This window comes from Physeter macrocephalus, chromosome 12 (assembly GCF_002837175.3).
Source record: "Physeter macrocephalus isolate SW-GA chromosome 12, ASM283717v5, whole genome shotgun sequence".
Lineage (NCBI taxonomy): Eukaryota > Metazoa > Chordata > Mammalia > Artiodactyla > Physeteridae > Physeter > Physeter macrocephalus.
In genome coordinates this window covers 73,677,717-73,695,554 of record NC_041225.1, presented here as the reverse complement: position 1 = coordinate 73,695,554, position 17,838 = coordinate 73,677,717, and the positions used below count along the sequence as shown (strand labels likewise).

The following is a 17,838-nucleotide window of genomic DNA, read 5'->3' as shown; positions in this document are numbered from 1 at the left end:
AAGGGAGAGGGCAGGGCTGAAGTCGCATTTTTTTTTAAATCATTAGCATTATAAATAAATGGGAGCTAAAACAATGAAAATGATGAGATTGTGTAAGAGTGTGTAAAAGACAAAAGAAGTAACGGTGAGTAAAAACTGGAACTCTGTGGGGCACAATATAAAAGAAGCAGACAAGGGGAAAGAATCTACCAGAAAATGAAAAATGAGTGGACAGAGGTGGGAGAGGAGAGTGAAACAACATTGGAGTAGAGAGCTGCAAGAAAATGTCAGTAGTGTTCAATGGAACACGGGGACTTATTAGGATAGGAAGCAAAACATGATCATTGGACTTGGTTACCTAAAAGTTGTTGGTAATATTTTTCCCCAAAACTAATCTCTGCAGAACCTAATTGAAGGAAGTTTGAGTGTTGAAGAGTTATAGGAAGCAAGAGTCACCTCCTCTTCGGAGGCAGCTGACTGAGCAAAAAAGGAGAGTGGGAGAGGAGAGTAGGGAAAAGTATAGGGAATGTATGTGGGGGGCGGTGGCTAGTGTTATTGCTTTGTTCATTTAAGAATGCAAGACCCATGAACATATCTCTAGGATAAGAAGAACAAGCCAGAGAAAATAAAGCATGAAAATAACAGAAGAGAGTGTAGTCTTGGAGGAGACAGCAAGCACTGAAATCGAAAGCACAGAAAGAGGGGGCCTTAAACAGGAAGATGTAGACCTTAACCTTTGAGACTTGAGAAAAGCAAGTACATATGAATGTAGGTATAGATAAACTAGTGTGTGTGGAAGGGGGTGGGGGGTGGAGGTGGAGAAAACAGGGAATAAGCTGAGGTCTCAGACTTCATAGACTTAATTTTTTTGTAAAGTAGGAGGCAAGCTCAGCTGGGTAAGGAAACTGAAGAATATGGTAAGACTGAAGCATCAGTGAGTTCAAATGGGAAAGCAAGCTGGCAGGGTATAAGGACTGTGGAATGGCATTGAGGTCCCAAGATTGGAAACCATAAACGTGTAGTAGTGCCAATCTGTATGGTCTTGAGGTTTTTCTCTAGCTATTCTCAGCATCCCAAGTATAGCAGAGCAAGTGGTCTGTTAGCTTGGCCGAGGTAAGATGTTGCTGAGTGAATGTGCTAGAACAGTGGTTGAAGAGCTTGGAGAGAATAAAGTTTAGATGATGAACCATGTAGTCTAGGCCCCGTGTATAAATTAGGCCAGATGGGGGGCTAATAGATTAGGGAGAAATTGATCAGTCAAGGGATTTTTATCAAATCAAAGAGCAGGTATAGTAAGAGTGGGCCTTTATCTAAAGTGGGTTTGTATTACTATCATTATAAGAAAAAAATAGTTTGCAGAGGTTTTTTTTTTTTTTTTTTTAAGTCCATCATCAATGATAAGTATAGAAGTACCTTATATTAATATAGCATGCAGGGATTAAAACATACCATTTTCAGGCTATAGTAAAAAGATTAACTAGTATTAATTAGAGAATAACAATTTATAATTTAGAGGAACAACTCTCTGATGTTCATCAAGTATGTACCACTTTATTATTTACCCCAGACCAAAAAAAAATTCTTTTCAACAAATTTATTTTCATATCCAAACATCTCCATTTAGGTGTTAGAGTTACTGTGAGTATCAAAGTAAATATGAGTGATTTTCAGCCTCCACCAGCAAGGACTTTTGATTCACCTTGGGTTGTGTGTTTTTGGTTTTAGCTAAATGAATAGCTGAGAAAATTAAAAGAATTAATTAAAAGGGATATGTTAGAACATTTAAAATTAACACGTTAATGGCATCATTTCTGGTAGGGAGCAGTCTAAATTGACTTTGGTGAATTTTTCATTTACATGGAATATTTTCAGACTTTTTATACTGAACAGAGAATATCTAAAGGCAGTTTATTCATTCATTTGTTCGTTCCTTCATTTGTTCATTCACTCAACAAGCATGTTTTGAATATCTTATATACACTCAATATTGTGCTAAGGCCTGAGAATCAAATGTCCCTGTGTGCCCAGGGTTCATCTGGTGTTAGCACTGAAAGTCATGCATCCCAGGAAGCCCTTTAGTCCCAGGCCAATCAGGATCACCCCACTCCAGGGCAAGATGTATTTCAAAATATTCCTCAGATTCTAGAAAAAGCAGCATTATACATATGCCATAAATCATGCCAACCCCCTAATGTTGTTTGGGGAAGCACGCCCATAATCAACAAACACAGTACTATTTCTGCAGAGAACTTCCTAGGTCAGGACTTGTCCTCAAATGGATTTGCACCAAACACAAAAGGCTTTTGTTTTTCAGAGATTTTTAGATTTTATAATTGCAGATAAGAGATTATAGTTCTGTAAAGAGCAGGCTGTCCACAGGTTGATAGGGGATCACCTAGGAGCCAAAAAAGAAAGAGGAATAAGGAAAAGTTTCTCAGTTATGGTGATTCTTAAGCTGAGTTTTAAAGGATAGTGAGCAATTAGCCAGTGAATGAGGAGGTAATAGTGTTTAAAATAACAAGAAATGTACTTGTCACTTTCTGAAATTATTAATACATTTCATAGATTAATCCTAAATTGGGTCTTCCCTGGGTTTTCGCAGAAAACATTTAACAAGAGCTTCTGCAATGGAACAATTTACACTTGATATTTTGATATCAATTTCCAAGTAAAGTCATTACCCTCTGGCCCTCCTAGAAAAACTATTTGAATATTAAAAGGAATCCTCTGTTTAGTGGTAGAATGCTGTGTGAGAAATGGTAGAAATCCATACATCTGTCATAGACAGATATGAATTAATTAGAGCATTATTAACTCACATATCAAAATCTATTACTACTACAACTTAACTGAATCTAAAGCTATTTGGATTACAAAAATCTTTTTGTCCTGAAAGTATGTTTTAGGGGAAAAAATGCTTATCTATCATTTTGTGCACTAACATTAGCATTTGCTTGTTCAAATCTAATAAAGCCTTCTCTATGAATGCATCATTAATAAAATCTTCAAAATGGCTTCTCTCAACATTTTCTTTTCGATTTTTCATGATTTAATTAGGAACATCTTTAAAAAGACTGGCTTTCCTATGGTAGTATCACATCTGCATTTTCAGCAATATGCTGTTTAATCACAAAGGGTTATAAAGTGGAACTCCCAGTACTTATTGTATTATCTAGTAGAACCCACACATTTCATACTTTTAGTGCCCCTGAGTCATCATCTTATATTTGTTCATCAACATTTTAACTGCCCCTCTTAAAAAAATGTAATTTGATAGTTAATTTTCTAAACTTGTTATTCTTTTATTTCTTTTCAAAGTAATGACATTTCATATGCCTTTGATACGCTTCATCCTGTACCTGAACCCTGTTCCCTAACAAATCAAGTTATTTCTTTCTTTTCACCTTATATTATTTTTGTAATTTTTGTTTAGAGACTTGATAAACCTAAATCCTTCTAAGGTTTCATGATCATCAGTAAAAATGAATTAGCTATTTTATCACATCATTGGATAGTTTTAAAATATACATAAACACTATGGTGGTAGTATTGAAATTGCTAGCGTGAAATTAAAGTTCTAAGAAAACATTTACATATATATAAATGTATATAGAGAGAAACATACATATATGTAAAGAATATGTTGGTTACTTATACAGCAAAAAAAAAAATTTCAAAGGAAAGATTTCTTTTTCTAATAAAGAATAATTCTCATATTTTTTAATACTCAAAGAATGATTTAAAAATATGAATTAAGTGCTGGTTTAAGACTTTTTCACTCAGTATTGCTTGTCTGGAACAGAATCAAACAAGTATAAAATGGGTCACAAACCTGCTGATGAAGAACTAGTTGTTTCCCACCAACCCCACCCACCTTGCCCTTTCCTCTCCTCTCTCCCTCTCTCTGCTTCTCTTAAATTTCAGAGAAAAAGAGGGAGCAAGTTATTCAGACAAGCTCCCTTGAAAGCAGGACCCTATTCTTAGCACTTCCCCTGCCTCCTCCTAACACAGCCCCCTTATCATCGCCAGTACTACTCAGAGCAATAGCTTAGATCATGGGTTCTGGAGTCCAGCTGCCTTGATTTCAGTCCCAGTCTTGTCTCTCTAGATATGTGACTTTGGACAAGTTGCTGGACCTTCCTTTATTTTGAAATATAGTATTACTGCTAGTAGTATTTCACTTACAGGGTTCTATGAATTAAATACTACCATTAAAGCATTTAGAACTATTTCTAATACACAGCAAGAATTTAATCGTTGTTAGTTGTTAACCGTTGTTATTGCTTCTCTGTTTCGTTTTGCTGGGAAGGTAAATTCCTTTTCTTTTTAAAAAATGTACTTAATTGACTCAAGCTGCTCTCCTTTAAGAAGTGTATTCATTAATTTATTCTTTTCTTCAGCAAGTATTTCTTGAGTACTTGCCATGTTCCAGGAACTGTACTAGATTCTGGAGTCTGAAGAGTAGGCAAGAAACACAAGGTCCTATTTTACAGACTTGAGAGGCAAGAAGGGGCTTCCCAATTAAACAAACAATTACAACATAGTGCTATTATGTGTTACAATAGGAGTCGGGGGGGTGGGGTTTGGAGTCAGAGGATGTACATCCAACCCAGGCTGGGAAACCATCTGGTGGGGAGCTGCAGCTGGTGACAGAAATATCACCTTATTGGAGAATACCATGCCTTGCCACTCTCTAACTCTTCAAACATCCCCTCCTCATCTTAGCAGGTGTCTGCAGATTCACGAATTGGGTTTACTTGACCCCAAAGAAGAACAGGGCCTCAGGCATCTATATAGTTCGAAAGCACTCCAGTTGACTTTCATGCAAGAGTCTGAAGACGTTTTGCAGCAAGTCTCAGGAAAAATGGGCAAGAAAAGATGGAATAAAATCTCAGCGCTGCTGCAGCATATCCAAACTTTAAGCAAATTGTTACATCATTCCAGTAGTGCATTAAATAAGAAGGTCTTTCAGGTGTGATGCATTTCAAAGAGGTTTATCATAGACAGGACAATTAATCAATGTCATTACCTTGTGTTCAGTGGTACTCATAAACCATGCCAGAAAGACCCAAGTATCCTATTGTAAAAGACTTGCAGGTAAGAGAACTCTGTAGCATTCCATGATAACATTTTCTAATGATTATAATGAGTGTTTATTTGGGGTGTCTAATTACTAGGATAATTACTTTTATATTCCCCATCACTGTATATGTGTTATCCTAGTTTGAGTGTATAACATGTGCTGAGCACTCTAGGCTCTGAGGTATGGGGAGCAAAATGAAATTATCCACAATGGTTTTAAAAGCCAATTGTTACTCTTTATCTGTGGCAGAATAATAATAATTGTCACCACTTAAGTAGTGCCTTTCATCCTCATACCTCAAGGCACTCCAGCATTGTTACTTCACATTATTTGAATGAATTCCTTTTGGAAGGCAGGGCAAACTGAGAGACACATAATACACGGTTAGCTATGCTAATTTTGTTTTCTTTAACAAATGCAAAATAAATAGCCTGCTAAAGAGGCAGATTATATCTTGAAGATAAACCCTTTCTAAAGTAGGTTATTCTAAACAGATGTGATTTTCTATATCAATGTCATTTTTGAAAAATTTATTCACACAGACATAAATCCTGGACGTGATTAACTAATACTGATTTTTTTTTTTTGGCTTGTATTTTATCAGAAAAACAGAAACAAGCAACTTGCTTGCCCACAAAAAAATGGTTTTAATGAACAGTGAAACTACAGATTTTAAAGCTTTGCTGCCTCCTAAATTTTATGAGTAAATTTTGTGGAAAACTGTGTAAATAGAGCATAATTATTTTAAAAATAGAAGCCTTTGTTATTAGTCATCTAACTGTCATAGGTATATAAAGCAGCCTGCTGTATAGACAAAGGACTAGAAAAAAGTTACCTGCAGAGAGTTTTTGTTATTGAAAGAATAAATACTAAAGCAATGGGGTGAACTTTTGGTTCACAGATGCAAATACTGAATGCTAAACCTGGCTGAGGGAAAATCACTTTAGCCTGATAACTGGATTACTTAGAACAAAAATGGAGAAAATTAAGAACTGAAGAGCAGAAAATTAAGGTGGAATGCAATTTAAAGAGTAAGTAGATGATGTAGTTTTTCATTTTCTTCCCCCACAGTGTCCAGCTAATTAAAATTACAATCGAAAGAGTCTAAACTTGTAAATATCTTTAGCTAATGATTTTGTCTTTTTAATCATCTTCACATTCAAAGTCTTCTTTTATTCATTTAGGTCTTTACAGTAAAATAAAATTGTTTTTCCCCTGTAAAAATCCTCCTTTTAATTTTCCTTATCTGCTTCTCTTTATATTATATATTCTTCAGTTCTTTTTTCTCTGCCTCTCTTTATGCCATATTCATTCAGCTTTTTCTTTTACTTTGAACATACCTTACAGAAGGCAAAGTTGTATAAGTATAGAGGTTATATTATTTGATTTTAGAATTTAACTGCTGATCCAAATACAACTCTTTGAGGCTGCCTCATACACAAAGGAATAATTACTTGTTACATAATATATACCTTATAAAATTACTCTTTCAGTGGATTCAATTTTTTTTACCAGAAATATTTCTTCATTGCCTTTACCACCAGGAATATTCTTTATATTGCCAAGCAAAATCACAGCTAAAGATACTGCCAATCTATGGAAATTTTGCTTTGTATCTGTGTTTACAAATGTATTATGCTTCAAACTCTCCTGGAATAAATGTTTGGGGACCCAGGAAATGAAAAAGCACCCAAGGAGCATGAAGCCCATAATGGTGGAGCCCTTTATTTAAGTAATCCGATTTAATGCACATTAATCAGGTACCACCATCCATACACATTGTTGGAGGACTTGTTCCTAAAGCTAGAGGTCAGATGTGGGCTTTACATTAGCATCCCATCCCTCTTTTGATCTGGTTCTGCTCTAGATGCTTAGGTGGCTATTTCATTTTCTGGATTGCTAGCCTGTGTGTATAAGTTAACCTACTAAAAGTGTGGGTAGCAGCATTCCCATATCCTGGGAGCTTGTTGAAAATACAGAATCTTAGGCAGCGAAGCAGATGTACTGAATCAGAATCTTCATCTTAGCGAGAAGCCTGGGTCATTTATGTGCACACTATAGTTGAGAAGTACTCTTTGAGGCCTCTAAGAACTCTAAGTCTATGACTGCTCCTTCTTTGCCCCTCTGCACTCCTTCAAGCCCCACCCATGAGTGGTGAACATAAAATGTCTAAGGTAGGAAAGGAAGGGATTGGCATTGGCTTTCATGCCTTGTCAGCATAGGATCTAGCCTAGGATGTCACTGCCCATGACCAGGCTTCATTCCTGATAAACCGGCTAGAATGCCAGCTAGGTGGTGGTGATGGTAGGTCAACTCAGAGCCAATTTGTCACTATCAGTGCCTGCCTCTAGATAAGAGACCAGAGTGAGCCAGTCACACACAAGACCAAACACAAGGGCAATGAGGATATATACTTGGGGGTTTGGGATAGTGTACTTCTGCTTTCTACAGCCCAGAGTGAAGGCTCCCAGCACTGCCAGGGATCACTGTGTTCTGCTGATAAGGAGAGGAATCTATTACTATCTCCTCAGAACTCTCCTGCATTCATCCATTCCATAAACATGTAGGCTGATGCTAACTGGTTTTCATCCCACCTCTCTGATAACTTATTTTCAATATCTCTTGATGGCCCTTTTTCCTAGATCCAACCTTGAAATGTTTGAGCTCCTCAAGGCAACCTCTTCTTATCTCACTTGATGTAATGTCTAGACTTCCATTCTCTGTCCATTCCAATGGCTTCAATTACCATCGATGTGCAGACTACTCCCATCTATATCTCTAGCTCAGATCTTTCCTCCATGCTTTAAACCCATATACCTCGTGCCCATTTTGCCTATCACTTGGATGTCTCACAGGTATCTCAATCTCAGTACATTCGACACTGGACCTACAATTCTTCATCACTAGTCAGTTCTTTACCTGTCTATGAGCGTAGTAAAAACTCAACTATGTTTCCAGTTAAGCCCCTCTTACCTCATAGCCAATTAATCAGCAAGCCTTATTGGTTCTCTTTTCTGTCTTTAGAATCCTGCCATTCTTCCCATGTCCATCACAACCACTCTGGTCCAAGCATCATCGTAGCTTACCCACGTTACTTCAGTAGCCTCTCAACTGATCTTTCCCTATCTACACTAATATATGAAAAGCATGATTTAAAAGATAGCCGTAGGAAATCTCACTTCAGATTATCACTACAGACAGTCAATGGCCTAGTTAGAAGTTAGCAAAAGCAGTTATAGAACAGCCTCTTAAGCAATCCCTGCCTTCACCCTCATGTTATCAACAGCACTACAGCCACTAAAATTTTAAATGCCAAGTAATGTTACATTACTCAGGGTAATTTCTCCCCTAAAAACCAGGTTCTAATTATGTCTAATTATGTCAGACTCCTGCTTAAAATTCCACAAACTCTTCCTATTACCGTTATGATAAAATAGAAAATTCCTTACCTTGACATTAAGACATTCTAAGAACTGTCTCCTGCCACATACATAAGAGTCATTTTAGTCCTCTCCACACTCCTATTCTTTATACTACAGTTTCTTGAAAGTACCATGTACCTTCCTACCTCAGACTGGCACCTCTGTACATATTGGCCTCTTCTCTTTTGCCTAATAAACTCCTATCCATCCTTCAGATCTCAGATTAATCACTTCCTATGAGACTTTATAGCTTATACCTCAAACTAGGTCAGTTCTAGGCTGTATGCTTTCTTATCAACTTCTACTTCTCCTGTGTAATAGATATCATAATTGTATTATGTTATATCTGCCCCTCCAACTAGATGTATACTCCATCCTGGCAAGGACTGTGTTGGTTCTTGTTCACTATTTTAGCTCTAGCAGTGCCTTATACAAGTGGGTTCTCAATAAATATTTCTGAGCAAAGAAATAAAGTATGGAAGGAATGAATGAGTATGCCAGGTGCTAGGGATGCAGAAGAATCTAACAGGATGAGATTGCTTTGACCTATGTCAACCCACTAATCACCAAGGTTGATTTGACTGATGTGGCCTAATGTCATTCTTCTCCTCTACTGCTCTATGTGAACGCTACTTAAAGCTATGGGCGTCACTGGATTCTGGCATCTGGTATAAACAGAAGTGCATGTGGCCAGGACCTGTTTGTAAGTCCATGTAATGGCAGACTCTGAGGTGGTGGACAAGTAATATGGTTAGTTAGTACTTTATCAAGTTAGTACATTAGGCCCAGTTGCCAGTATTCGCTTAGAATACTTCATGACTAACTATATCTGACTGATTAAATGCCTTTTGCTCCAACTCATCACCCATGACTCAAGAAAGGTAAGGCTAGGAAATGTCCTAAGCCTACAAGAGGTGAAGTGATAAAGTCCTCAGCAGTGGTCACCTTCATCCAGCATTCTTCCCTATGAGTGATGACTTGGGTTCAGTTAGTAACCATTAGGCCTACCTGATCCACCAAACTGACTTAGGTCTTTTATATTCATATTTGTCTGGATCCAGAGGTTCATCTTATAGTTAGAACAATTTCCACTTCAGCTGCAGTTTGGGGCAGTGTGGGGATAGAACCGACCTTCTCCTAACCCCACAGGGCCATAGGTCCTGCTCGGAATGGGTGCTTGTATGATTCATTCTGTTCGTATATTCCTCAAATATGTTCAAGGTCTCAATATATTATAATTTATAGGAAAATGTGATATTCATTTGTATCATTTGTATTTCACTTGTAAATGTATATCATTTATAAAGTATGACATTTGTATCAGATCATTTTTAGATTTCAATCCATATAGCTTATTCATTCATTAGCTTATTTCATTAGTAACTCTATGACTCTAACATGACTGAAAACTGATAAAATTAAAGCAAAATTTGTATATGTAATAGTTCATTCAACATATAGTTATTTGAGTTTCTATTATGTTCAAGGGACTAGTCTAAGTGCTGTAGATATGACAGAAAATAAAACAGAAAAAATATTCTGTTTCTTGGAGTCTATATACACTCTTGAGTGGGAGAGACAGACAATAAGCAAAATAAACAAGTTAAATTTACAGTTTTTAGAAGATAATAAGTCTAAGGGAAAAAATAAATCAGGCTAAGGGATATAGGATGTTGTGGTGGTAGGCTACAATTTCAAATAGAGTTGACCAAGAAGTCTTACTGAAAAGATGACATTTGGGCAAAGACTTGAAGATGGGGAGAGGCAGAGAAGCCCATGTGGGAAATAAACATTCCAGGCAGCAGGAATACCAGTACAAAACTCTGAGACAGGAGGATACCTGGTTGTTCAAGGAACAGCAAGTTTAATGTAGCTGGAGCAGTGAGCAAGAATAGTAGGGGATGGGATCAGAGATGAAAAGGAGGTGGCAGGAGAGATCCTATAGGGCCTTGTAAACCATGATGAGGACTTTGGCTTTTACTTGATTGAAATGGGAAGACATTGGAGGGATTTGAGCCTTACAGTGACATGATAGGATTTCCATTTAAAAAGAATCTTAAAGGTTTCTGTGTTGGCAGTAGAGGGCCAAGGGTGGAAGCAGGGATCTGTTTGGGGACTAGTTAGAGAACAATTTGTACTAACTTCCTAACTAGGCTATTATATGTCTTCAGTGATAATACTAAATGAGCTGCGTTAAAGTTATGAATTTTAAGTTTCAGTTTTCATACAGTAATGGACCTGGCGGAGATGCATTAAAAATAAATTATACAGGCTCAACATAACTACTCTTTCCTTTCTAAAAGTGGTAGAGTTTCCTTGTGGAACCTGAGAAATGTTAAGGGCAGTTTCTTTGGCAGAGAAAAATAGGACACTGCTGGATAACAAAGGACCTAGTCGTATTTTGCAGAGTGCAGAAAAGCTATCTGCACTTAAAAAATATATATATATGTATATTTTTATTTTTTGGCTGGGCCGGGTCTTACCTGCAGCACGCTGGATCTTTCGTTGTGTGGGCTTCTCTCTAGTTGTAGCGCGCGGGCTCCAGAGCGCGTGGACTCAGTAGTTGCGGCATGTGGGCTCTGTAATTGCGGCACACAGGCTCTCTAGTTGTGGCACACAGGCTTAGTTGCCTGGCAGCATGTGGGATCTTAGTCCCCTGACCAGGGATGGAACTGGCATCCCCTGCATTGCAAGACGGATTCTTAACCACTGGACCACCAGGGATGTCCCTGCTTTTTATCTCACCATGTGCTTCAGATAATCTGGAAACTTGTGATATTCATTCATTAATTCATTGCACAGTTATTTCCTTAATTCCTAAAATCGTACCATGCACCACATAGTTAATGCATAATCAGTTAATTTAGGGCATAGAAAGAAATATACATGTTCCTAGCTTTAAGGAACTTACTTATAATGTATTTTCATGAGATATGATTATAATGGAATAAGTATAATTTTTATATAGGGAATCAAACTTACTACCTAACTTATGATAACATACTATATATTTATGATCTGATATAGTCTTGTTCCCTAAATTTTATATTTAAATGTTACTACAATCAGATTGTGTTTCAAGAAATAATCTCACCAGATTTTATGCCTAATTAATCATTATATGTGGCAACAGAAATTGACCTTCAGTGTAGATATAGATTGCTCTTGCAAAATAAAAGACACAGCAGTTAAAGAGTTTCTGTTGCTAGCAGGTGAGATTAGAAATGGTCTTTGAGATAATTTCTTAAAGGTAAAACGAAAAATAAACAGGGTCTATATTAACAACCTAAAGTAGCAACCTGAACCAATTTATCCTGAATTTCTAGACTTAAAACTTAAGTCCCCAAATAACTTAAAATAGTTTAAATTTGATATAAAAGTCAATTTTAATAGAAGCCAAATAATGAAAATTTCTAAGCTTTTCTCGGTGGTCTATGGTTAAAGTGATTTGTTAATCTCATTTTTAGAATTTGTTATGATAAAAATTTCATAATAAGCACCAAACCATGTCACAAAAATCAATGCATGTGCCACATATATATGTATATATACAAATATATATTTTATATGTGCATATACATATACACATGGAAGATCATAGCTTAACCTGGGTATCATGATTCCTCCCCTGGTGTTTTGTCTCATTCATTTATAGACTCAAAAAACAAAGAGATCAGAAGAATTGTCTGTCATGTCCAATCTTCCCCTTAATAGAGAGTTCCCTCTATATAACCCATCACAAATGAGTAATCCATCCACAATCTATAAGTGGCCATTCAAATTATATTAAATATATTTTTTTAACTATTATGCTAAATCAGACTTACATGATCTTACTTGGAACAAGTTAAAATGGACCGGTTTCCTGAATGCCAGATCATTTTCAGATTCATGTGTTGCCAGTGAACAAGTCTTTTAAAATGTGAGGTTCAGAATCTTTGACATATCCCATAAGGTATATAAGCATAAAGCAAATAGCGTGTTATTTTGAGGGTTGTTTTAAAAAATAGGGTTTATCAAACCCTGCCAGAATCTTTTATGAATGGAGTAAACAAAGTGTTTTTTCTAGGGGAAATATTTTCTGGGACATTATAAAGCAGTGTTTGTCAAAACGAAATCTATCTATTTGAACTCAAGACTTCAGTTTGTAAGAGGACCCCATGAAAAAAAACTAGTAGTAAATTAACTAACATTGTTGGTATTAAAAGAATAAAATAAATTATGGTGCAAGAACTATCTCATCAGCACCACAGATTAATTTACATTCTCCACTTTAGTGAGAATTTCAACCTTTTTCCTTATAATTTTCAATTATGGATGAAATTTTCTCTAAAAAATGATTACTGTTCCTCCTTCTGTAGTATAATCTTAATTGTATATTTTTCATGCTCCTCTGCTGAATTCCAAGTTAAAGTAAAGCATTCTAAAGGTGTATTTTATTGGTTCCAATGCTTCTGGGTTTTAAAGTTCACTGTTTTTGCCTCCTGGCAAAAAATGCCTTTGCAGTATGAGTTAGTTTATGTTTTCATAAAACAGAAATACAAAATCAAAATTCAAACTTTTACTTTTCATTGCCAGTAAAAATATAAAATTTGGATTTAGATTAGTAAAATCTTGGATTGAAGAATTCAGAACCTATCTATATGAGTAAAATCAAAATAAACATATTTAACTCTTTTTAAATCTCTTTAAATCAATGAGTTCACTAGTAAACCCACCATGTCAGAGTACAGAAGAAAAGACAGAGTACTTGCTAGCAATTTTTTAGTTTGGGTAGGGAAACAGAACAAATGCACATGAAATAAGTGAAAATACTTTCAGAGAAACATCAACAAGTGCATATTACTATAACGCAGGGTCTTCAAATAGCACAAAGTTGAGATGTAGATTAAGAGATTAAAATTAAGGTGTAATTAGGGTGATTCAAAAGACACTTTTCAGAGATAAGTTTTTTTTTGTTTTTGTTTTTGTTTTTGTTTTTTATTGCGGTACGCGGGCCTCTCACGGTTATGGCCTCTCCCGTTGCGGAGCACAGGCTCCAGACACGCAGGCCCAGTGGCCATGGCTCACGGGCCCAGCCGCTCCACGGCATGTGGGATCCTCCCGGACTGGGGCACAAACCTGTGTCCCCTGCATCAGCAGGTGGACTCTCAACCACTGCGCCACCAGGGAAGCCCCGGATATAAGTTTTGAACAAGGATTTGAAAAAGTTGTAATATATGAATGGGCAGGTAGAGGCAAGGATTTCCAGTGAGAAGAATAGGGCACAGACATGGAAAGGAGCAATTATAAGGTGGGCAAGAAAATCCTAATGGTCAGAGCCAAGGTGGATTGCAAGAATGGATCACTTTAGACCCAGGCACTCCCTTAATCTTTTAATCCCCTTTCTTTCAGTCCATCACTCACCACTTCTCTGTCTATTCAGGATAGACTCCCTGGTATATCATGGCAACCATCTGTGGCCAGAACACTCAATGTCTTAGATCCTGTTTTCTTCTATTACCCCCCAGGGAATGGTTAGTCTCAGAAAGCAGGGGAACAAGCTTTGTAGTCAGGCCTGTGCAGTGGCTGCTAGTGAATTCAACAAGGGTGGTCAAATCTAATTATCTTTCTAATGTGACTCACAGTCCTGTTCTCACACTGCTTCCTCTTTCGTCTTTTCATCATAATCTTAAAAACTTTCTTGTCAAACTGTTACCTCGGTAAAAAAAAATTTTGGAAAAGTTACCAGTGTTGGAAAGCAGAGAATTTTCTCAGGAAGAGCAGCAGTTCCTTTACTCCCTATCCAACACCCACTACAAGCTATACTTCTAGTTATAGCCACTGGTAAATCCCCAAATTTGGATCAATTTAGCTTTCCTGTTCTTAAATCCAGGATGTTGAAGAAAAACTCATACCTGCTCATGTTGCAGCTATAGATCCATCATCTCTGGCTTCATCTGGGCTTTCAGAGCCATTTGGCAAAAATTCTACTTCTTTTGCAATGTCCTTTTCCATTTTCCATCTCTCCCTTCTCACTGCCCTCCTCAGATCTCCTGCCCCAACAACACATTGTTGATGAAATCATACATCAACTACTGAGCAAGAAGATTACCCTGTTGACTTGACTGTTAAGGAGTTTTTTCTTCTTTGTGGACCTTCTGTTGAGTATTTGCTTGAGGCACAAACATTTCCAGTCTCTGGGACTCTTTGAAGAGATACATCCCATGCATATACCCATTCCTTCAACTTGCTTTTGATCAATCCTTTGATCTTGTTCCTTCCAAATCCTAGAAAATTCATACCATTAGCCCCTGGCCAGGATCAATATATATCTCTACCTCAGGCCAGATCTTCTTCCATGAAAAGAGTCTAACATGGAAACACAAGTTCTGCCTATTAAGCGATTTCTATTCATCGTCCTAAGAGCCAACAGTCTTCTTCCATCTGGTATAGGAATATTATATGGAGCCATTCTTAAAACAAGATGCTCCAATACCTACACTACTTAAATTAGGATGTAAAACCAACTTTTACATCATCAGTCAATTGCTTATAGGAAACTCCCTCTAGACTATAGATGTGAGTTGAAACAAGTGTGGCAGTTTGCAGAAGGCATAGGAATGTAGGACCTGTTCAGTTATTAAATTACTGGGCACCACAAACTTTATGGCTGGGTTGACTGAATAGCACACTGTTCATTACTGGAAGCTTGAGCCAGATGAAATCCCATAGGCAGTTGCCTCCAGAGCTAAATTTAAGTCAAGAAATTTTCTGCAAAATGTAGTTACGGACGAGGGCATGGCCTTTGTCCAAACTTGAGAATCTTTCTCTCTGTATCTTTTTCCTAGAGTTAGCAAGTCCATTCAGTATCTCAGTCTGCTAGAGGAAGTTCAAGGACTATGAGAACTTCCAGGTCATGAGGACCAATTGACAGTTACTTGCACTGAAACCCTGGACCAGGCACTAAGCTTTCTTTCACTATGGACCCCAATTACGGATGAATAAAATTTAGATCATCTTGTTAATGGTCAGAGTAAGACATAAAAAATGCTGCATCTAAAATTTAGATACTCATTTTGAAAGGAGTAGCCTGGAATGCCACAGATCCTCAAACACCCAGGTCCTTTACTGTCACATCAGAGCTCTTTATTCTTACACAATTTTACATTCACATATATGACTTACAAAAGCATCTGGGAGCATTTCTACTTTCTGATCTTCACGCCCTATCAGCATGATGTTTTATGCATATTGGATCAAAATGGGACCTTGATCAAGGACCCAGAAAACTAGACTGTAACACAGAGCCAGAAAGCTTGTGTATCCCTGAGGCAGGACAATAAAGATTTATTGGTGTTTATGTCAATGAAGACAAACTTCTGATGGTGCCTATCAACCAAAATACATAAAAAATATTTGGACAAGATCAGTAACTGCACCATAAATGCTAACAGATACATTCATTTATTCTAGTAAGGAGAAAAAATCTGCAATGGCAGCCACAACTGGAGCCTCTACTGATTTTGTTTCCAATAATCCACTGTCATTCTCCAAGACCTATGAGACTGCAAAAGCCACACCAGCCTATTAATCACCAAATCTACACCTTTCAGGAAGCACCCTTCAGGGTTGTAGCGCTCCTGTTCATCCCTTATTTTTGCATGGAAAGAGAGTACCAAATGGCCCTTCCTAATATAATAGTCCTGACTTTATAGGGGTAAGTAAGAAACTGTGTGGGATCTGCCAGTTTCCTAAAATATCCCTTCCCTTAATTCACTCAGAATCTGAGAAAATGACCCCAGGATAGTTTTGGGAGTCCCACTCAGCCAACCATGAAATAAACTCAGGTCAGAATTCAATTTATCACCTGGGCTCCATAATGATCCCCAACTCTAACCAGCTGACTACAGTGGAATTACAAGTCCACCAAGAATCAGTGATAACTTGGAGCCAATATCCAATATTTCCCAAGTTTAGGTATTTCCCTTTCTTTAATGTACAAGTATTCAAGTTAACAACCGCCAGCCCCACTAGGAAAGACAAGGCAGAAGGTTGACAGTATGCCTGTGTAGTGTCACAGCAGGATCTTTCCTCACAGGTACTAGCCTCTCTTTCACTGGGTGATGCTGGGTCTGTGAACCCAAAGTTCTCTAGCACTTTGGCTCCAGTGAGGCCTCTGTTCACCAGACCTAGAATAGCTTTGGTTAAATAAATCAAGACACACCTTAATTGCTGTCTGTCTGTTTCATTCCTGGAGACCCCATGATTAATTAGCCACAGCCAGAGATTTCTGCTACTGAGGCCATTCCCTGATCCCTGAGTGTAGCATCTGGCTATTAAAACAATACCCACTTTGCTTCAGACTGTTAACAGTCATCACCTGGGCCAGGCCTCAGCTAGCTTCTCACATCCCCCCTGAGATCAGGAATACCATTTTTATTGTAGCTCCTTCCACAGTATTCTCAGCCCAGAAAAAAAAAAAAAAAAAAAAGAGCCAGCAAAGCACTTTTAAATATTTGGGTATTTCCTTTATCACTGTATTTTTATTGGCAAGGCAGAGGAGTCTTCAGGACCCTGTCAGGATATAGGGGTGAGACACAAGATCCATTTAATCTACTTTCTTATCTCCCAAAGTCTTTAAATTCTTTCCTCTATGTTGTGCCCAGGACTTTCCAGTCTTTTATTTTACCAAAAGAGACCAACAGTGGGTTCCTATTCACTTTAGCAAACCCAGAAAAACTGTTAAAACTACAGTTAACTGCTTGAGTTACCACACTGAACGCAGAATGGCTTATGAATAAACTCATCATAATGAATACAGTTCATTCGTGTTCAGAAAAAAAAAAATCTTAGATTTCCAATAGTGGCTACACATTAAAATAAAATAATATGAAGATTTTTTAAAAATATGATACTTATCACCTGCCCCCCTCCCCACTCTGCAACATTTAAATTAGAACCTCTGGGGTTAGACCAAGCATCTGTGTCATCTCAAAATTTCCCAAGTGATTTTGATCCACAGTGAGATTCAAGGACCACTGCTGTAGAAGTTCTCTTTCACTCCCAAGGTTCCTAATACCACTTATACGCTAATGATGTACCTTTATAAATCTTTCTAAGACCTGTCATCTAAGCTTCAGCCCACCCAAAACAATATTTTTCTCTCTTTAACTCTTTCTCCAATTGTTGAAGAATCAGGAGGCTTACACAATATAAAGGGGATTATCAAATATTAGAGCTTACCATATGCCAGGAGCTGTGCAAAAGTCAAAGTAAACAAATCAACCCTGGTCTCCACCTTCTTTGTGTAGACATTTGATTGCCTCTTATGGGGTTTCTTAATCTCAGCACTATTGATATTTTGAGCTGAAT

General features: G+C 37.4%; 1 long non-coding RNA gene across 1 annotated transcript in view; it reads right to left on the bottom strand.

Annotated features, from left to right (window-relative positions):
* Nucleotides 1-1,534: 1,534 nt before the first annotated feature.
* Nucleotides 1,535-17,838, bottom strand: part of LOC129392646 (uncharacterized) — a 67,564-nt gene continuing 51,260 nt past the window's right edge. The window contains exons 2-3 of the long non-coding RNA XR_008618902.1: nt 10,968-11,063; nt 1,535-2,374 (exon numbers count right to left, since the gene is read on the bottom strand). This is a non-coding gene — a long non-coding RNA (uncharacterized lncRNA). The remainder of the gene's footprint in view (nt 2,375-10,967; nt 11,064-17,838) is intronic.